The 22,664-nt window shown below is 38.1% G+C and overlaps 1 protein-coding gene and 1 pseudogene across 5 annotated transcripts in view; both read right to left on the bottom strand.

The window, feature by feature from the left end:
* LOC139976772 (uncharacterized) overlaps nt 1-20,525 on the bottom strand; it is a 69,555-nt gene extending 49,030 nt beyond the window's left edge. For 3 of the 5 annotated variants that reach the window (XM_071985518.1, XM_071985523.1, XM_071985521.1), the window contains exon 1: nt 19,918-20,505. The gene's annotated coding sequence lies outside the window, so the exon portion shown is untranslated. Of the gene's footprint in view, nt 1-19,917 lie in introns of all 5 variants that reach the window. The other 2 variants (XM_071985519.1, XM_071985520.1) reach the window with 2 other exon arrangements.
* Nucleotides 5,484-5,582, bottom strand: LOC139978093 (U2 spliceosomal RNA; annotated as a pseudogene).
* Nucleotides 20,526-22,664: the final 2,139 nt, after the last annotated feature.

Below are 22,664 nucleotides of genomic sequence, written 5' to 3'. Positions count from 1 at the left end.
ACCAGGGAGCCGTCATTATCTTCATGGGGGGTTGCCTTCTTGAGGAGTTAGTCATTCTGCTGGTGGTGAAGTCCTGACTCAGTGCAGTGGCGCAATTGATGTTGAAGCCTCATTTTTTTTTGCATTCTTTCTTATAATACCTCCAACAGTTTTTGATGTACAAGCATATTCTCAGACTTTTGATTAAAAAGTCCTGGTTAAAATGATCGAAACCATTATAGATATGGCGAGGGGGCACTTACAGCTGATCAACTGAAACAGCATATGGTAGTGGTTGGTTAGTGCCACATAGGGAGATTTCTGAGGGAGTGGAAGGGGACCAACAGCAAGTTGCGAATAATTTGTGAGTCCTGCATTGAAAACTGATTGGATATAACCCATCAAACAATCAAAGATCCTTGATTAGTTGTTTCTACTCAATAGCAGCATTTTGCCGTAATGTACACAATGTTTAGTGTATGTCCCACAAAATGTACTGCAATGTGTTATTATGTCATAATTGGTAAACTAAATTGATATTCTTGGTCCGTTGTGGACTACCTACCACTGAAAGTTGCAGTACTTTCTATTGTAAGTACTAAGTAGGTCACCTTAGCTTTCTTCTTAACAGCGTGATGTATACTGAATGCCACCCAAACAGATTGTGACCATGTTCAACACAAAATGCAGCTCTTTTATGGTTACTACTGTACCTCTTGAAATGTATCAACAGTTTTACTACTATGTACAATATAATGCAAAATATGGTTAAAGATGCATGGTTTGAGAAATCATTTCCTGACAATAAATGCAAACTCTTAATCCCTCATTAGCTATCCCCTTCTCCGCTTACCCCCTTTTCTTTTGACCTCACCTGACTCTTCCTGTCCATCACTACTATATACTGAACAACCACTAATTGCAGGGTTTCCTCCAAGTCCTAACATTGTTAAACGATACTGTCCCGGGCTTTTACTTGAACGAGAGACGCCTAAAGACATCCTGTACAGCTATCGGCTTGATGCACGCAGCGCTCTCTCTGCGGACGAGCCATTGGGCTGCTTACATATAGGAAATCGTTTGAATGCAAAACGGATGCGAGGAAAGAGTCCCAAACATTGTAATGGTTTGTCAAACGGAAACAGAAAAGAGATAACAAGGAAACAAATGTTTCCACAAAGTGAATAAACCGTGCAGGAAATTCAATTTCAACCTTTCTCACGACCTTTTGAAAATGAAAAAAAAAAATATTGTTTCCGATATACAAGGAAGGAAACGGGACAAAAAAGAATATATAGCTGTCCTGGATATCCAGCCTGCATACATGTGTATTTTGAGTTTATAATGTCGGGAAACCTAAACACGGTAAACTAAACAGAGCAAGGTTGATGTCACTCGCAGCTAAGTCAAACTATTGTAACTGTAAGGGAGCTACAGTAGGGGCGTTTTCATTCCCAACATAACATAATATTCTGCACTCGGAAAAATTCCTGGGGGAAACTAAATGCGATCTACCAAACATTTTGCTGCAGAATTAATGCAATAAGCTAAAAGTTAGTAGTTACCTATGAACTCCTGACCCGGGGTGGGCACTGAAAAGTTGTCTCCATCGGCAACCAATGAAGTACAGTAGATACTGTAACACTGGATATAAACAAAATTAAGGTTGTAGAATGAGGCAGGTCATATTGACCAGTAGATTGACCGGTAGATTGACCGGTGGAAAGATGTTGTTAAGGGTGTACAGTACAGTGTTTAAAAGTTGAAGGTTACCGATTCACTCTAGAAACAGCTACAGCCAGAGGGCTAATGTTGTGAGGAGACAGGTAAGGATATTATGCAAAGTCACTTTGGCCTAACCAGTTAATGACACAGTAAAAAGACAAATTTACTGATAGGATAAACCAAGGTAGGTCTACTAAGGGTACTAGGCTAAATTGTGGTCATTGCATGTGTTTGGAAAATTGCCGGATTTCATTGTTTTGTTTTTTCCCAGGCCGGTGATTATGACTACTTACCAATACTCAAATATTCCAGCTATCTAGCATCTAGCAGCTTGCAAGTTAAATGAGGTCATGTGACCGCTTTCCTTTTTTTTTGAATTCCTGCTTCCAGAAAGTTATCCACAAATGGAATCGAGGAAACACCTTTCCAAAAATTGTTAGTTTCAACTTATTATTAGTATGCAGAACTGGGCACGCCACGAAACGTCATGCAATCAAGAAGAATTCTTTTAAGAGAAGGAAGCAAGTTTTCACGTATATATACAGACCGGCTGAAAAAATTAATATACCGTGACAAATTAAGAGTTATGGGAGGATATAAATTATATATTAAAACATTGCCTTTGATTTTCCTGTTTTTTTTTGGGGGGGGGGGGGGGACAATTCATGTGTTTAAGTACTATTACTGCCTGGGAAGTGTAATAAGAGAAGGTACAGTAGCTCTAAAAAATCAGCAAGGAAGGATCTGGGGTGTAAATATAAATGGGTGTAAGTTACACCCATTATTTTACAGTTTTCTTTTAAAAGTTGTTAAAGTAACCCCATTGAATTTAATACAACGTCCATGTGCATAGTAAACACACTACTTTGCCTTTATTTTGGTTTATTTTTGTGTGAGTGTTCCCCCACGATCTCAGAGCAAACCGGCCCTACCCTCATGGAAAGGTGCCACTTGTAATTTTCCCAACCTAATATATTTATGCCGGCTACATAATTGGCGCCCGTTTATGGGACCCTTATTACAATTTATTTCGCTAGGGTCAGGTCATAGAGAAGGTGACATGTTTCCACAGCCATACTTAATTTTAATGTTTTTTTAATCAATGTTCCATATTTTCAACTTAATTGCCTATAAAGTGAGAGCAGAGTGTTGCACCCATATAACAAATTCCAAATGTTCACAAGATGTCTAGACCCACCCCTCCCTTTATCCCACTCCCCCTCTAGCAGACTCCCACTTTATCCATCTGTCCTGGTGTCCCCACCCCCAGCTCCCACTCTGGTTATCACTATGAATCTGGCAAGTTTTCACCACAAGTAATACTTTCAAATTTTGCAGGCTCAGCATTTTACAAGGCATTTCGTCATTGCATTTCTCCTGTACATACGTGTCTTCTTTCTACAATGTGGAAATCTATTAAAGATTAACTCACTACATAGATTTATTAATCTAAAGTTATTCAAATGAAAGGTGAAACTATCATCTCTACAGCCGTGGTTAAGCACTGCCGCTTAAGGAATGTTAATGAACCATGTAGCTATAATTACACCCAACATATCAAGCATACCAAGTTCAATACACATATCCTTGCCACTCCCCCCCCCCCAAAAAAAATATATATATATAATAACAATGGAAAAAACAAACAAATATAATCAAACACTTAATCTCTGTGCCCGCCCTTGATAAATAAACATCCTGCTACAAAGTTCCTGCCTGCCCATTATCTTAAATTGCAATCTAGTACTGTACTTACCTGAAGTCAAGCTAAAACGATGCACGTTTTACTCTTCAAGTCAGCCATACAAGCATACATCTGCTGTGTGCAGCAGATGTATAGTGCACTAGAACTATAGACTGTACAGAAGTGAATCCTACATACAAATGATTAACGTCACACTCCTTCATAAAACACATAAGATCTACTGTAGATACATCCTCCATATTGTATGCAACATGTACATTAGCATCAAATATGATTAATTAAACTTTAATTGGATTAACTTTGTAATATTGATCAACTATTTAATGAAATCAAAGCCACGACCCTTCCAAACAAGGCTGGCCATTATGAATAAGATACGCTTGACCCTCCTTACTCCCTCCTATTAGACCTTGCCTCATCGCTTGACCCTCCCTACAGTACTCCCTCCTAAGGACCTTGCCTCATCGCTTGACCCTCCCTACAGTACTCCCTCCTAAGGACCTTGCCTCATCGCTTGACCCTCCCTACTCCCTCCTAAGGACCTTGCCTCATCACTTGAAGGGATACCATACAAATTGATATATAGTTCAAACTGGTCATAAAATTCCAAAACGGGAGTGTGTTGTACAGTAAGTTTGGAAAGTCTTGGCCATTTCATCATAGCTAGCATATGTGTTTGAATGTGTGTGTAAGGTATTATCCATTCCATGTTATCACAACAAGGAAGTCACCTCCTTCACTGTATAAGAATTGTCTTTTCCTCAAGGTCTATTAACCCCCCCCCCCCCTCCTCCAATACCTGAATTTGAGGTGTCACTATTGCTACCAACTACAAAGAAGTAAATATTACATGTGTCTCTTTTCATTAAACAATTCAGTCCCAAACCCATTTCCCCAGGGCTTCAAATCCAACCCTGATAATTCCAGGTTTTTTTTTTCTTTCTCTCCATTCCCAGGGACCTAACAAATGTCTCCCAGGACACTACATTTTACAACAACCCAGGTGCACTTTCTCTTTGCACACAGTTCAAAAGATTCTCTATGTGTGTAATGTACTGTATGTAACAATGGCTAAAAGCCTGGCATGTCGTCCTACTGTGTACCTTAATCCCAGGATTCATTTATATAGAGCTCTGTGATAAATGGGATGGCACGGATTGAGCGATTTTAGGAAATGACGCTTCCTGTCGGGTTCAGAGCCACGGGTAGAAACTAAATGAATAGTTTCCCTTCCTTGTATATATGCCACATAATGAAGCCAGAAGTTGCTGGGGTTGGCTGGTCATGCAGAAGTTGTGTTTAACTAAAAAGGTGGATTAATTAAACTGTGAGGTCTTTTAGTCGGTGGTAATACGTACACAGAAACACAATTGAATGCTAAAATCAATACCACAATGGAAACTGACAACACAGACTAGTTTCTACATGTATACTGTAGTGGTTACAAGCAGTTTTGATCATGTACAGTGTACATGCATTGATCTATCATGTTCAGGATGCATGCTACTAAATAGCCATCCCAGACCAAGCACACACTTCAACAGAATGCACTCTATCATTTTGTTATTCTTTTCTTTTACAGTATTTCTTCTGTTGTCTTCACTTTCTCTCTCCATCTCTCCATGAAATCATTGAATTTTTGCATTGAAGTAGTAACTACAGGTTAGTCCTAAGTTCAACCAAACTATGCATATCATGAGACAGAGGGCTGTATTGACATCGGTAGATCAATCCCCTTGCTGGTGGGGGAGGGTGGGGTGGGTGGGGGTGTTCAGCAATTCAAGATTCTAAACAAGTTGCAGTATTGTTTTTTCGTTTTTTTTACAAATTGACAAAAATGTAGTCTCCAAAATCGCCACAGAACATTTTATCATATTGAGTTGATTATATATATAGAATAGTATATGATTATGATAGACACACAGACAATTAGCACAAGTCCACAGACAGACAGACACACAGAGTCACAGACCATGGTACTTTTTAAGAAAAAGTCGCCCAGAAGGAGAACCCGGACACGAAAACCAAACTACCAAACGACCGATCCGCTCTCAAACTCAGGCCCCTTGCATCGGGATTGTGACTGTGTGATCATCTTCAGGTGTGCATCACCATTCCCCTCGAAAGGGAACAGATACTACACATGATCTTAGCCAAAAGGCCGAGAAGCGACACACAGACCATGGTTGACTTCCTCAATCTGTGGGCTGCATTATTTGGAAGATGATGCCCAGTGTTGGTGTCAGTGATGATCATACTCACAGTACACAGTTAGTAGTAAGTACTTGAAAATCAAATTTGACAATTAAACAATATAATCCCATTACTTCCACTGAAACTTCCAAGTGAAGATTTGGGAACAATTCCTTGAACCTTGAAATCCCCTTTAGGTGGACACAAAAGGGGAAACTTTAAACCCCCTATTGTAAATCAGTAGAGTTGTTCATACAGACATACAGACCAAACTTTTAAGCTTACCACATGCAAGGTTAAATTCTTTGATATTAAAATAAGATGTGCTTTATATAGCAGAACCACTGTTTAGAGTACTACCAGTTATAAAGCCATCAACTTAACTCCCTATACTGTAGTGCTACAATTTGACAAAAGGATGGAAGTGTTATCTAATCCCATTGTATCCCTATATACTATTTGTACACAAAAGGAAACCCTTCACTTTTTTCCTCTCTCTCCCTCTCTTGTTGTTTTTTTTTTGTCAATCTGAGCTGGAACATCCAGGGTATTGAAGTGCTTTTCAAAAGTTGTTCAGGTTTTTAGCAAAGTTGAAAAAGGCTCTCCTTTGTAACATTTGATAATGAGAACTCAGTCCCAAATAAGTTAACAATGCACAGCAACAGCAGAGACTAAAACTACACTACATAAAAGGAATTGTTTAGTATTGTTCAGTTCAAAAATTCCCTTCTTCTGAAATCATAGGATGAAAAATCCGAACTAGGACTGTGGCGATGATAATATTATGGAGATTTTTTTAATATATACTCAATAAGACTGCCACTACAAAAATTCCTTTATGAGTTGATAATTTTTTTTACCATAAGTGCATTAACTTAAGAATATTCAATATTTCCTTTCAAAGGGAACAATTTATCTGGTACACAAAATATGTACACTCAATTATTCACTGCCCTAATAACTGTATGACAGTAAGGATTAAATTGTAACCTGGGTTAAGTGCCATATATATCCCATCAGAAGTTGCAATTCCATCAGCAAAGTAATGCATTTTATCTTGCATACAGACGTGTGTATCACCTTTTACCATTCATTTTCAGAAAAGGTTTTTCGCTCCTATCAATTTTCGGTAGAATTCAAGACGACTAGGGTATTTAAGTTACTATATATTAGTGACCTAGGAAATCCACGCTGCACATCATTCTAAACACTGTTTACCCGTTGGACCTCTGATAGAATGTAGAAGTAATTGCTACTCGAAGATCGACTTTAATTGAAACAGAAACCGTGAAACTAATTTACAAAAATTGTATATAGTCTATTTGCTTGACATGATCAACAATTTTTTTTTTCTTTTAGTTTGACAGCTGCATTTAGCAAAGTCTGTAAAACCAAAAGCCAGATAAAATCTATCAACCTCTTTTCTGCTAATCTCTAAGCTACCCATTAAAGTATTAAGGAACACATTTTGGCATCAAAAGGTGTTTTTTTTTTTTTTTACCAGTGGAAAAAAATCAGCATAATCTTTTAATAAGCACTAGCAGTGAGTCGTCTTTGAATTATGGTCAGTTCAAACGGTACAGTTTACAACAGCCAATGACTGTGAGTTCAATATCCTAGGAGCAAGTTTATTGTCTAGAAGAAGGAAGAAAGAAATCATATTTAAACCCACTCCTACCCAGCCACAAACTCAGAGGGGTGCGCAGCAAGGGGTATGAGAAGACCCTCTTTGTAAATTTACCATAAGACTGTATATTGAGGTTAACAAAGGGAAGTCATTTTGCTTTTTCTCATGTGGTAAAGCAATTCTCTGTGTTAATGAAACCACAGGTATGACTACTGTACATATATATACAGATGTAGAACCTGTTAACACATGTGTTAGACTTAGACCTCGGTCATTCAACTTGGTTTCAACTAGGAATCTTTATACTAGGCCTCAGTACAACAGTAGCCTGTATAAATGGTACTGAAGTGTGTTACTATGGGGAGGAGGGGGGGGGGGGGAGACAGGTACAGTAGTTGAAAAGAAACCGTAAACCACCGATCTGATGTGGCAACCGTTATCATCTTGTTCTCTGTACCACACTCAACAATCTTCAGTGCAGAGACCTTTGACCCCAAATCTCCCTGGTCTGGGTAGTTTCAAGCTATGTCAGATCCTTACCTGTCTTGATGCTACTATTGCACTTTCCCATCTACCTAACCGATCCACTGGTACATATCTTAGCACTATGCTGCCCCCCACCCCCCTTGACCCTCCAGGGGCAACCCCCATTACCTCTTCCTCTACCATTCATGATGTAACAAAGCTCCATTCCATATGTAAACAATTTCCATTATTAGAAACCATCCTTATTTTTCTTTTTACTGGTTTCAGCTGTGTTTTAGACCTCATCATCATGAATAAGGGTTGCTCTAAATACACACAGTTGAATTGAATAAAATGATGTACCACTCATATGGAGGCACGGAAGTAAGATTTAATGCATGCATGTGTACAATACCTGTGCTTACTGCTCTCTGTAGATGTTACATAGATCTCATGCATGCCTCCTTAAACACCTTTCAGGGTTCATATGTATACCTTCTTTTGTCAGATTTTCAACAACAAAAACTGATATCATCAAGGTCAGGATGCCATTAACAAATGCACTGTTGCACAATGAATATCCACCACCTCTTATGTATATATCTGTGTCAATTTTGTCAAAATTAAAGGTAGATTTTAACCTGTAGAGTAGTACAAAGGTCTCAGTGGATCTTGGGTCTTAACAGCATGACCTGTCTTGGAAATCTAGGTCAGTCCAAGTACCAGAAAAAAAAACCTCTAATAAATTCTAGCCTGGGCAGGTTAAGTTCCTTGCATAAGAGATTGCCATCAAAATTCAATTTGATGGGTAAACACTGTCACAGCAAAACGCTCTGCAAAACCATGGACATTATAGTATTACTCTGACCATACACTTCCTGGATGCAATCATGTTAAACCATTGGTAAATAGCTACGTAGCTGGTTGCAAGGTATCATAATTTCTTCCGTCAACAAACATTACCAGGACATTCTAGGCACCGTAGAATGTGGTGCTAAGGTTGTGAGGAGACAGGTAAGCGAGGAAGCAAGGTAAATACTTTTAAACCTGATTTTTTTTTTTTCCATAAATATTTTTAGCTTTAAATAGGAATTTTCAGATTATACCATACCATACTATGGTATCATAATGACCTACTGTATTAGATTCATGTAACCATGTTAAGCCCTTTTCTTTCGTATTCCAGGATTGAGTGTGAGGAGGGCAGGCCTACTGTGTATAGGGCCAGACCAATGGGGCACAGAGGGGTGTGCTCCACATGCATACTACTGCAATGACCAACCCCCCCCCCCCTCTTCCCCATCTGTGCCACCATGTGTACACAGAAGTTGCACTACATAAGCAAAAGGACACTTAACTATTATGTACCTCCTTAAATTGTTGATACTCCTTCAACTCAGAATACCTGGATACTGGTCTGGGGATGGAGGGAGGGAGGGGGTTAAATAGGACCATTTTTTGTTTGTTAATTAAGATTGGTCTAACACACTTGTTAACAGTAAATTTCACCTTCCTGCAACACTGAAATGTCATCAGAAAATATCATCTGAAATATCATCAAGTGCTGCAATAATAATATGTTAATATTGAACGCATGAATCTGATAGGATTGAATTATGTTATTTCAGACATCACACAAACAATTAATTACTGTCAGGCAATATATACAATATTTATCTGACCAGATATTGCATCGCAGGATGCTATTCCAAATTATGGAAAACTTGCTATAAGTATGTGTACAAGAGATTATCCATGGCATTTCTTTTTGTACACAGATATGCCATAGCATTTTATAGTTAAGACAAAACCATTGCCTTCAACACTGCTATAGATGTACATAATCATTTGAAATCTAAGCAATATTTCGCGGTAATGTTAATTATGGCAAAATATGTTAAACAAAAGAGTGAAACCATAACCAGTTTCATGAACTTTTGAACCAACTACATGATGTTTGAAATATATTTATACAAAGGATATGTATACTGTAGTATGGAAACAATAGAGTAAAATTTAAATACTGCAATTGCTTGGAGCAATCGCTGGAAAAGGTCATCAAAGTTTATTCCTTCTGAGCTTCTATGCAACCGGTCCAATCGTTTCACAGTAAACAATAAAGAAAGAAACTCTAGGTGAACTGTATTTAGAAAAGAAAACTTGATTCAGAGAACAAAGTTCTGTAATTAAAAGCATTTGGATTGAGCAAACTGTTCAGTAAAAAATTATCCTATTTCTATTAGTTGAAAACGTTTTCTAAGAAAGTTGCAAACCCAACCCTCATTAAATCTGTGGCTAGTGTCACATGACAGTAATCTGCTAAGTTATCTTATAGTAAAAGCCCAAAGGTTTCCCTGGCAACATTGCTTGGATGTTGACAAATTGTACAAGCAAAGCAGGCAGGCCTGACTAAGCCTGCGCCATTTTGAAAAATATTTCTGTGGTGCCTAGATAAATGCCTATAAATAATTGAAATGAAAGCCATAGACAATTTTTAACTCAATGCCCTATAAAACAGTTTGCTTTGCCCATGGCTCTGACTTCTACTTATGCAGCACTTCGGAAAGCGTTTCGAGGAACTAATCTTCCAGATTTTCAAATCCAAACACTCGGGAAACATCCGAAAAACAAGATCTTTCCAATGAAACAAGAACATCCCCGGAATAGGCTTCTAAACTTTGCGAATGGCTGTGACCCCTGGAGGAGGGTCAAGAGGGGGGAGGGGGTGGGCACAGCGAAAAATGTTAGCCAGTTATTAGGCTAGGTAGATGGGAAGATGTGATAGGAGAGGTGAGACAGGTAACAGAAGAGCTCAGTAAATTTCAATACAACCCCGGTTTATGGTTCAATCACAAACACAATAACCAGAAGCTGGTAAACTAATTTACCTTTCGAAATTAGCTGTGAACCGCCTCCACATAGATACAGGTGAATTTAAAACTTAATACTCAACAGTACACAGAAGTACAGAACAGTAAACAGTCTGTACCTCATTCCACTACAATTCATGGAAGTCTATCACGTCAAATCAAATTTGCCAACGAGTGAATCATTAATCCCAGATATTTGCCTGTTGTTCTTGCCGAAATAAACAAGTGCTCCCAGTGTACTGTAGCGGTCATCATCCAATCGTGTTTAATAATGCATCTTAGGCCAAAGGTTTCAGGGAAATAAATCAACTGAATTGTCAATCCACTGTAAGTTATGACATTGGAAGATGAAGAAAATAAGCTAGTAGTAGTAGCAGTCATTTGCTAGTACAGTACCTCTGCTAAGTACTGGTAAAGTCTGCCATAATAACAAACTGTGCATGGTGGAAAAGAGGCAGAAGGTGTCAATTACTGTAGCTAGAATTTGAACCTGTGATCTCTGGATCACAAACTAAAATAACCAGATCCAGCTTTTAGTTGGTAGCGATCCCTACATACTGTAGCCATGCCTTTGCTGGGAGATGGGGGGAGATGGGGGAAGGGGATGAGCGTAGTCGAATACCACAGTACCTTGCATACAGTACTTAACTAGGGATCAAACCCCAGTTGGCACATTAAGTACAGTTAAGTACTGTACAGTGTACGGTACCGTACACTGTACAGTAACATTCTGTACGGTACAGTAACATTCTGTACGGTACAGTACTGTACAGTACAGAACCATACTATACAGTACTGTACCATACAGTATGGTACAGTAAGTACTGTACTGTACCTTACAGTACAACTTACATAAATGTGCCAGAAATTTGCAAGTTAGTATACAGTACAGGTAGTCTAGTAATTTATTACAAAATTAAGAATTTTTTAAATTTTATGTGCGCATAAAGTAGATGAGAATACAGGACAGGAGTCTACAATACATGGTTCCGGTGTGGAAATACATTCAAAATACTGCATCATAACTGCAGTACTTGGACCAGTCTTTTGGTTTTGCTGAGGTTCTTCACAACCTAACTTTAACTCACTTCCTTGTACAGTTCAGCTGAAAGTTGCATTGTCACTCAATTCTTTGTATAATGTAGTACTTAGTGCTACAGTATGTGGTAATACATCATTTTATTGCAACCTTTTCTGTCAGTGCAGCGATTATTGAAAGCAATCTCGTCACACTCCTCTATGTGTGTGGGCGACCGATGGTTGGTAGACATTTCGAAAGCATGGCCTAACAGCTCAGGGCATACAGTGTATCAGGCAGCCGACTGTAATGGTAATTCCTTTTAGACCGTGAATGTGACGTAGTAGAATATTAAACTGTACTTCCATATTGCATGCATCAGCATGTTTTCATTTGGGTTTTTTTTATTATTATTTCATTGCCGCTTCCACCAAGTGTCACATGTCAAATAGTAAAGTTATACTTCATTCAATTACAGCAGGATTGGTTATCACAAACTTTAGAAAAGTGCAAATTTGTACAGTACTTATCATGTCAATGTTCCCAATTGTTTACACCATTACATCAAGATTGAACAAAGTGATCATGTAATATTTACTGTTAACATATATTGTAATTGGATACCTCCATTCCTCCCCCAGCCCCCCCCCCTCCTCCTCTTCCATCTGTTGGCAAAATAAATACCCACTTGGCTGATCATAATTGGGCAACTTATCAACTGTTTTATCTAGTTAATACAGAAAATTCACCCTCCCAAAAACTAAATCTAATTTTGTTTGTTTTTATTGTTGTACTATAAATTTGGAAACCTGCTGTCGATATAAATGTACCTAAAATGTAACGTCATTTTAAGGTGCCAATTTTGTGGATTACAATGGTTCAACAGAATGAAAAACTTCCTAAATCCCCTTTTCCTCCAATCCCCCCCCCACCCCACCAGAAAATGAAACATCACCTAACAACTGGATCCTGATGGGGAGAGGGAAAGGGAGACAGGGCTAAATGTTACAGAACTTGTATTGTGTTTTGTAAGCCAAATAAATTTAGCAGATACAATATCAACTGAAGACATGGAAGAGAAGTATGAAGTAATTTATGTAATATGTTTTATGCTCTGTATTATTTTATAAGCACATGTTCAGACTGTGCTTGTGTCTACTGTGCCTCTGTGTATTGAACACTGTGCAGCTACAGTATACATGCCCCAATAGTACTCAGCCAATTGACATCACAACTGCCCCTTACATTAAATTTCACAACACCAACAGCGTAGTCATGTGAGCTAATGAGCAGGTCCTGTTTCGATACTAGAGTGGCATCCTAAATATATACTACATACATGTATACAAAGAGCTGTACTGTAACTATGCAGGGTAGCACAGTGAAATTAGAAAGTACACACTACTGTACATGTGGTATGCAAAGCTCAGAATATAAATAACATGCTGTTACTAACTTGTCTTGTAACTTAAATCCTTGAATGTTGGACAATTTAGAAATGCAAAGATTGTAAGAGCAGCAGCCCAAGCAATAATGGGGAGCCCAATTCACGGTCCGATGTCAAAACTGCAGATGATCAATGGATCTGTGGGAAAGACAAAATTTGTCAGTGACCCCCGGGGGAGATGTCTGCATACCCTCCTAGCCCCCCTACTCAAGTTTTCTTTCTGGTGTTGCTTCTTTTGGTGGTTTAATTATTTACCTGTATGCTATGTTCTGTTTTCTTCTTGGTGAAGTGCCAAATTATCATGTCTTACTGCACAGGTCACACATACTTCAACTTTTTGTGGAGACTTCAAAACCTCCTAGTTGAAGTAATTCACAGACAACTTTACTGACCTACTGTATCTCTTCCCTACATATAAACAATCCAATCTACCTAATTTGTCAGATTCGTTAATGTTTCTAGCACGACCTGCCCCGCTGATCCAGTTCCTGATCACCTTCCACTTCCTGTTCCTCTTGAATCCATCATGATGCAGAGACGTCCTATCATTTTATCTTCCACTTGGAGGATAATACGAGTCATTTTCTTCAATTTCTCAGAATATTTACAGTTAACATTAACAATTATATGTTTGTACAGCAAACTGAAAATTTTTGTAAACACGTTCAAAACTATTCAGAACCAGGCTATATTCACACCCTAATCTTCAAATATACATGCACAAGTTGCTTTCCTATCAGATATAAGATAGTGAGCTACAGTACATGTACGTATATCAAATTCAAATATTATACATACAGTATGTACTACATTACAAGGTTACTGATCATGTCCCAGTCGCCTGTCGGAATATTCCACTATCACATAGGGGGTGTCCTGCACTTTGTCTACAACCGTACACCAGACGTTGTCTTGACTTTCTCAACTTATTTTGAAAACGACACTTCACATCCCTAATCTATTTGAATTTGGTGAATTAATTGTTTTTATATATTACTATTATTATCCCTAACCTGTGTCAACCTTTCACCATCAATGTTAAACTCCACACCAACCTACAGTATTTTCCAATGGTATAGTCCAAAGACAACCGGCGAACTAATGGGACATGACCCGGTCGTTTCATTTGGATTGATTGAATTTGACTAGAAAATTTGGTTTCTTCACTATACTAGGTGATATCACCTACAGTATCAACCATGTTTGAGCTCTGATATAAATAAAGGATACGTAAATGCCCTTTAATATTTTACTGTTCCTTTGAAAATCTCTTGTGTAGGAACTAGGAACCATCCCTTTTTAGTTGGTCACAGCTGATCACACTTTATGATGATTATTCACTTGGTATATTTTAGTCAGTCTTGTGACTGTTGCCATAATACATGTCAAAGGTAATTTAACCACAAAATCAACTTACTTATAAAATGGGCATAGACCCCTTCTGAATCACAGAAATCACTGGCATTATGTACACTTACTGACTGGGACTTCAAATACAAATAATATAATATGCCATGATTATACCACAAAGAAAAAAAACAGGGGGGGGGGTTATACTCCACGGGGGGTTTATACTCCACGGAGCTACACAATAACTTATCATCACAGGTGATCAGCCATATCTCATATTCAAACAATATACTGTATGTTAAAATACCATGCAGCACATACCAGGTGTGACAAGAGCGACGCAGAATGATCTTCAGTCGACTTTGACAATGAGACTTATGAGTAAACAATGCAGTAGTACTGTTCTTCCAGCAACAGCTGCACGAGAAAGACAGTCAATGCAGAACCAGCGCCTCATAACCCCCCCCCCCCGCCCAAAAAAAAAAAAGAAAAAAAAAAGAGAGGAAATTGAGATGTTTAGTATATCAGACACAAAAGTCCTTAAATCGAATTATCGAAATTGATGTTACCAATAGTGTTTTCCAAAACCAAAGGGAAAGTGGCAAGCAGTAACAGATGTTAAGTATTTTAGTTAATACAACCTGTTAGTTGCTGTTAATATAATCAATTCGCAAGTTATTAACCTTCTTTGGGGGGGCTACCCACGGATTGAAACTTTTAAGCCCAATGCAATTTTGGCAGAAGTACAATTAACAGATTATTATTATTCTTATTATATATTATTATTATTAGTATCATAAACCTTTTTTTTTTCAGGTTCCAAATCTTTTCTATTTAAAGGTCTTAATTTATGGCTCTACCATAATGTGGCAAACTGAATTATTAAGCTGCTCATGTCAACATTTTGACCTGCCTATCAGGGTGAATGGCTACTTGTACAGAGGAAGCCATTCTTATAGAACATGATCCATTTAACCTCTCCCTTAGCTGTATAGAACTTCCAAGTAGTGGGAATGAAAGATACACATTGTATCAGCAAAAACAGAGCTACAAAAGAAAGGGGAAAAAAAATAGAAGGAAAAAGACAGAGGAAGAAGAAACCAAATGAAAAGGAAAGGACAAGAGAACACTTTGAGAGATGAGGAGTATGATGTTATCACTATTACATTTTGCATTTGGCAATGTCACATCATGGTGGAGGAGGGGGGGGGGGGGGGATTTGCAATTCATCAAATGAATTTTTGTACAATTAGCCTTACCAACAGTACTCTGCCAGGTTTCATTGTAAAATTTGTATGTAAAATACATCTTAAAAGTGTTTAACGTCAACTACTGTACGTGACTGAAAAATGTCATGATATATCTTCAGCTTTAGTATCAAGTACTGGATTAAAGATGGCTGCTCTAAAGAAGATACCAACCACACCACTAAATGGGTTCTGGAACTGCTGAATCTAAAGTACATTGAGGCTACAAGCTACAGTACTTGCGATATCGTTATGATGGCATTGATTATAATTGATAAACATTTACCATTTTACCACCTTGTAATTTCGAAAAGAAATTCTACCGGAAAGTACAAGGTTTCATATTTCCTAGTGGCACTTTGACACGATCACAGATTTACCGCACGACAGCTCGGGGAGGCGTGACTATTAAACTAAATATCTCCCAAATGGCGAAGGATTTCTCTTAATCGTTTGGATACTTGCTTTTCACGTTGATCTCTGTCAGATTATAAGCTACGTAGAGGTGATGCTTCCAGGGGTTTTTTCCCCTTTAAAATTGAACCTTGTAAATGTGTCTTATTTGTCACATAACATTGTCACCCATACTGTAAGTACTGTAGGTTTCTGCCTTAACATGTAATCCAACAAAACCTTCACATGTATCACATTTTTCTTTGAATATCGCCAAAAAAGTTGTCTAAGAATTTTGTGCGTATTCTGCCTGCAATTCATTACAAGACATTATGTACAATGTGTAGTCCGTACTGTTTCATCATTTAGCATAAAACTAAGAAATTTCTACCATGGTAGTTACTGACTACATTGACATATTTCCTAATCATCTTACGGAAGCATTATCTGTTTGCTTCTTTTTTGCTAAGTATATAAATATTGCTAGTCTTTTGGTTTCGATGAGAATCGGAACCAATGCAGTCATGATGGCGTGTGTCAGTGTGTGTGTGTGTACGTTTGTGTTACGACCAGCTTGGGTAAACATATATCTCCAAATAAGAATCATGGATACTTTTCATATTCGGTATGTAAATGTGTCATATTGAGTGGAAGAAATTGTTTTTGGTGGAGGTCAAAGGTCATCTGAGGTCATTACAGGTCAAATGCTGAAACCCTTGTCAACACGATATCTCTCCAGGGGCAGTATGAATGTTTTTGATACGTTGTGTTTGTTTTGGTCACCAACAGTCAAACTATGAGAACCATTTAAACATGATATCGCATGGTAGAAATAATGGATACCTCTCATACATGATATATAAATTTGCCATATTAAGTACAGGAATGATGTTGTTGGTATAGGTCAAAGGTCATTTGAGGACAACCGAGGTCAAAATCTGACTATCTCGAAGTAGGAATTGTGGATACTTCTCATACTTGGTTTGTGGATGTATCACATTGAGTATTTACATAGTGTGTTTGGTAGAGGTGTGTGTGTATTGCCAACATACAGTAGACTAGACTGACCTACAGTGTTTGTCATGCCATACTGTAATTGCACATCAAAATAGTGGTTTTGTTCAGGACATTTAAAATTATAACAGCTATTTCTGGTGAACAAGCAAAAGTCTAGTGTAAATAATGAAGTCATCAAAACCTTACTTTCTGTATTCTGGTTTACATTTATATACTGTGTTATACAGGCAGTGACTTACTGGACATAATAGACAAGCCTATAAAGTGTTTTTAGATCAATTCCTTCTAGGCTATAACAATGTACTACATGTATCCTAACATACATACTGTGTAATCTTTCAAACATAAATGTACATGTTGTGACAAAGTAAAAAGAAAACGAAATTAACTCAGTCTGTTCTGGAAGGACAGACAAAGTATTTGAAGTGTGTATGCCAAATTAGACACAATTTTTAATATTTATAATATTTATACTTCTAATAATAATAATCAGCAGTCATGTGTACGATGCTTAATCGATCACAGATGTGGGAGAAACCCGCAAGGGCTTATGGATTACAACTGACACATCGGGTGGCGTCCAATTCACCATTTTAACTCAAATTTGGAATCTTTTCAACTTAGAGAGTCATATCAAATGGGAAAACCGTAGATTGCTCTTGGATGAAAACCCACCTTACTATGACCCGGCCGGGAATCGAACCCAGAACCTTCCAATTGCTAAGCCAATTGCTTCAAATGGAAAGGATTCTTGGCTGGTGATAAACTCCCCCCCCCCCCCTCCCCTCACAATACTGTAGAACCTGCTGCTATTAAAATTTGGTAAAAAATTGGAATATCTTAACCATAAACACATCATACAATCTTTCACCAGCCCACGCAACAGACTGGGCATCAATGGTAACCCATACATCATCATACAGGTGCGTGGGAAAAATACCGCTGGATTAAGCACCCATTACGATCCATTCAAGCAAGAGACTTTCAAATTAACATCTCTGACAATACAAACTGTGGACAAAGAAACTATCACAGTGCAACTATTTAAAGCTGTTTGCCCCCTTAAGTAGTGAACGTCTATTGTATGTCAGCAAAATATCAATTTTAAATTTAAAAAAAAAGTCTGTTTAGCAAATTATGCGTTTTGGGAAGACAGTTCTAGGGGGTGGGGGGGGGGGGGAGAGGATGCGCTCTGAACCTAACATAAATTTGAGCCTTTAATAACCAACATTTAGTATACTGATAACAAAGTGAGATGTTTGAACATCTGACTTACTGCCATGCAACTCCACAATTTTAACAGAGAGCTCTATTTGTTATAGCTCAAGATTTGATTTTAGACTAGACTCACTCCCTTTAACAAATGGCCACATCAATATTACTTCTGAATAATTTTGAGCCCTGCATGTTCTTGTAAAAGGTTTTCCAATGGTTCAAAGAACTGAAGTTATCATGATTCTATTTTAAGTTCCTTGATCATCAGCTAAAACTGCTCTTGAGGTTGTCGGTAAGGACATGTCCAATGTTCATGTTCAGCATTCCTGCATCAATACAGCACCTTCAGGAGCGACTATAATGTATATTGTTCTACACCAACAACATACGTTTATACATGTATGTGGAACTTTTAATGTTAACATGCAGACTACAGTTCAGTGATGAATTATGATACGATGATAAGTAATATTTAGACTTGCCCTGAAAGTATATTTTCTTGTCATTTAAAATCAAGGTCATACAGTATCTTCTAAATGGCAATGGAATTCTCGGACTGGTAAAACAAGGAAATTACTCATCACAAGCTTCTCTATATCACAGTCTAATCATAACGATAGTCATAGTTTGCTTCTCCTTTCAGGAATGAACATACTGTACATACCGTACATCAGTGAACCACAAAAATGCTGCAATAGGTTTAATTAGTTCAGAGTAAGTTATGAAGTATATATATCAACAGTGTTATGTAATATCATGGAAACCACTGACAGGGTATGCCTATAGAATCTAGTCTAACTGGGTCATCTGTGCATGTATGCATCTCCTCTAGATGTGGATCTCAATAGCTACATGTATACTGCGTATGTATATATATGAACAGAAGGTGTACATGGTGTACATAGTGTGCATGGTGTACATGGTGTACATATTGTGCAGTGTTACGATCTACCCTGCACATTTCAAACACATAGATACAAATTTAGCTCTGTTCCTAACATATATCTATGTAGCCAACAGTAATGCCGGATAGGCATGATTCCAAAATACCTTGAAAAAGTTTCTTGCATCTTGTGAAAGTGAGTCTTCAAACATTTACCATAATTGCATCACTTCTAAAACATTAACTTACTAGGCCCTATGCGTATTCCAGGTTCGAAGCAAAAGTGATATAAATGAATATTTACAGGCTTATTTTGTGTGCAATTCTCAATGAGTAGCTTATTTTAAGAGGTCACGATTAACTAGATTCTAATTGCCTGCACATGTAGAGGCATACTGTAACACTAACAGTGTATGTACTGTACATTGTAACTAAGGTAACTCAAAGAGATTCAAAAAACATTTGACAAGTCTCATAATACAAGATGAACTAACACTGTTGCGAACAACTAAGCAGGTCAAACTGGGTTAAATGACACAGTTGGCTATGCTGCATGGAGATAATTGTTTTGCCAACTCGGTCTGTCAAAAGGTAGGTGAAACATAAGCCTAGACTACGAGCAATCAAGCACCAAATCTGACGTTTTATAATTGACAAATATAATTGGAATGAGAACTAAGTACTTTCAACTGCTAAATATATGTAGGTGAACTAAGATCACAAACTACTCAAAAGACTTCTTAAGAAATGTATAGATAACACACACGTATGCCAATATCCTACCTGAAACCGAGGTTGAACACAATACTTCCGCCTTATTTCCGAATTGTTTCTCTGTTGCAAAACTGCCGAATGGTATCCAACACTCGAAAAACTGTCTTATCAACTCGTGCAGTGATGTGGAAACCCTCCTGAGTATCAATGACGAGTAAAGAAACAACGTTAAGCCAACAAGGGTACAATATCAGTGAGACGCAGTTTAATTTCGATAAAGGATTGTTAGTTTGTGAGTTACGACCTTACTCGTAGTAGCAGATACAAACGAGTAATGAATGAGTCACTGTCAGTGTGTGTGTGTGTACGTATTCCGCATGGTATTACGTACAACGGTATTATTACATTACTATCTAAGTGACGCACTGCACTCAAAGCTGCAACGATCATGATTCGCGAACCAAAAACAACTAAGTAACTGTATTTCACCTGAATGAAGAGTTCTTTCTTTCCAAAATAACGTGACTAGGTGCATACCTGACAATAACACAAACTAACAAGGCTCAATGATGCATTCTCGCTCCCTTTGCTATTGAAATCCGCAAAACATCGGCATCGTCAATGCAAATACGCCGCGTAACTTTGCAACAGGCACGAATTCAGTTGACAGGCCGATAGCAAGCATGACGTAGTTAGGACGTAAATCTAATCGTTGCTGATTTACTAATACTTTAATTGTTACTCTACCCTAAAAGTCCTCCTTTAAGTAACAAAATTCCCTGTTCCTCTATATTTAAATTTATACTAATTATATTGTATTGTTAAACTTTACTTAGTTAAAATTTCTGATGTAAAAAAGTGGTTTGTCCTGAGCATTTATTAAATTGGCAACTTTGTTGGATATTCATTAGATTTAGTATGCCAACGTCATCCATTGTAAGGAGCGGTGAGGTGTTTCCAGGGTTGACTACTATGTGTACAAACGGTTGCCCTCGGAAAATGTTGGTATGGCAAGAATTTTGCTCCTGTGTAATATCTTTCTGTTCTGTATGAGAGCCAATCGAAAAAGAAAACTTCTTTGTTCAGACAGGTTCTCTGCTGTCTCTAACTCGGCACATAGCTAAGAGGATTTGAGAGTTGTTTCGAAAATATTCGGAACCACTTTTAAACGTAGGCTAGTAAAGCTACTGTCCTGAGTTTATATATTAGTATTAAGAGAGAGAACTGAGTAAAATATGCACGAAAACTACCTGTTTGTATCTTGTACCGACTTGTGTGGTCCGACACGAAGTCCTTGAATTGGAAGTTACGTTTATGCGACTTTCTATCAAAATGACGGAGTAAGATATACATATATAGGGATAGAACGGGTATGTCCCTTGTTCTAAATCACATCATTCCAGCGACTCGGTACTCATATAGGTCCCCAAAATCTAAACGGAGACACCCATGGTGCCTGTCTGGGCTATTTGTTAATAAGAAGTGTGCCATTCAGTCTGATAATTGCCAGCGGCAAATAAGAAATTGCAACGTTTTGCTCAATAGACACTGAGCCAACTTCGCTAGGGGATCAAGTTCTGTATAATCGTCAGACGGTACCCTGAAATTGACGACAGGAGGTCGCCGTATCCGATTTGTAATGACACATGCAAACACGCAATACCAAAAATATGCAGATACGATTAACAACGTATACCAACAAAATATTAAATTGCAATAGAAACTGGGATATTTGTTGTACGACGTCTCCGGGGTTAGAAGGGCACATTCCACGTCTGCCAATAGTCATTCTGGTCTGCGGAAAATAGGACGAGGAATCTGGTTTGTTGGCAAACAAACTTACACCATTCACGTATGATTTACTAAGTGGAAAAAGACGGCTGTCTGCATGTATGCATGCACTCGTCTGGACAGGTATATCTGCTTCCCTGGGAAATCGGAGCCTTCAAGAGTTCTAGAACAAAGGATTATGATTTTTCTGTAGCGATGATGCAATCTGCGTACCCTGAGATGCTATACCAGGACGGCGGCTGCCAGTCCGGTTATAGTGAGGGGTTACATCTCTATGTTCCGACATCTCTATGTTCCGACAATACGAAATAATTTATGGACTCAATAAAAAATTTTACCAACATATTTTCGGGCCCAATTTTTTCTGACCAAAATTTCTTCTTACCAATTTTTTTCGGACCAAAATTGTTTTCCGAAAAGAAAAATTTGTTGACCAAAAATTGGGTCCGAAAAAAATTGGGTCCAAAAATGTAAGTCCCCCCCCTCCCAAAAAAAAAAAAGAAATTGATCTCAAAAGATTGGGGTCACAAAACTAGTTTTTCTTGGTACAATTTTTTTTTTTAAATTGCTCCGATTTTTTTTCCAACCCCACCCCGCCCACCCCAAAATATCTCCCCTCCAGCAAGATCAATGTTGTGTCCTGCTATGGCCAACATCCGCTGTTTAACAATAAAAAATGTGTCGACCTGTTGCATGAGAGGCGTGGAAACTGCGACCAAAAGGACAAGAATGGCATATATACCTATAATCTGAATGGTCCGGGGTTATAAAGACGCAGAACAATAGCAAGCTTAAAATAGGAACCAAACCCCCACTACCCAAACCCAACATCCGAGGAGTGTTAGCTCATTGTTTAACGCCGGTGCCTTCCAATCATAAGGTCCCGGTTCGAGTCACCCCAAGATTAATGTATGTCGTCTAGTTACAGAGTTGTTGACAATTGACAATTCATAATCATGGACGTTAAATATGAATGTAATAGACTGACTTCGGTCAGCTTGCGATGGCTTCTTCGCGAGTTCCTG

Source organism: Apostichopus japonicus, chromosome 12, assembly GCF_037975245.1.
Source record: "Apostichopus japonicus isolate 1M-3 chromosome 12, ASM3797524v1, whole genome shotgun sequence".
Lineage (NCBI taxonomy): Eukaryota > Metazoa > Echinodermata > Holothuroidea > Aspidochirotida > Stichopodidae > Apostichopus > Apostichopus japonicus.
Note: the sequence above shows the minus strand (reverse complement) of the source record. Positions and strands in the feature narration are given on the sequence as shown.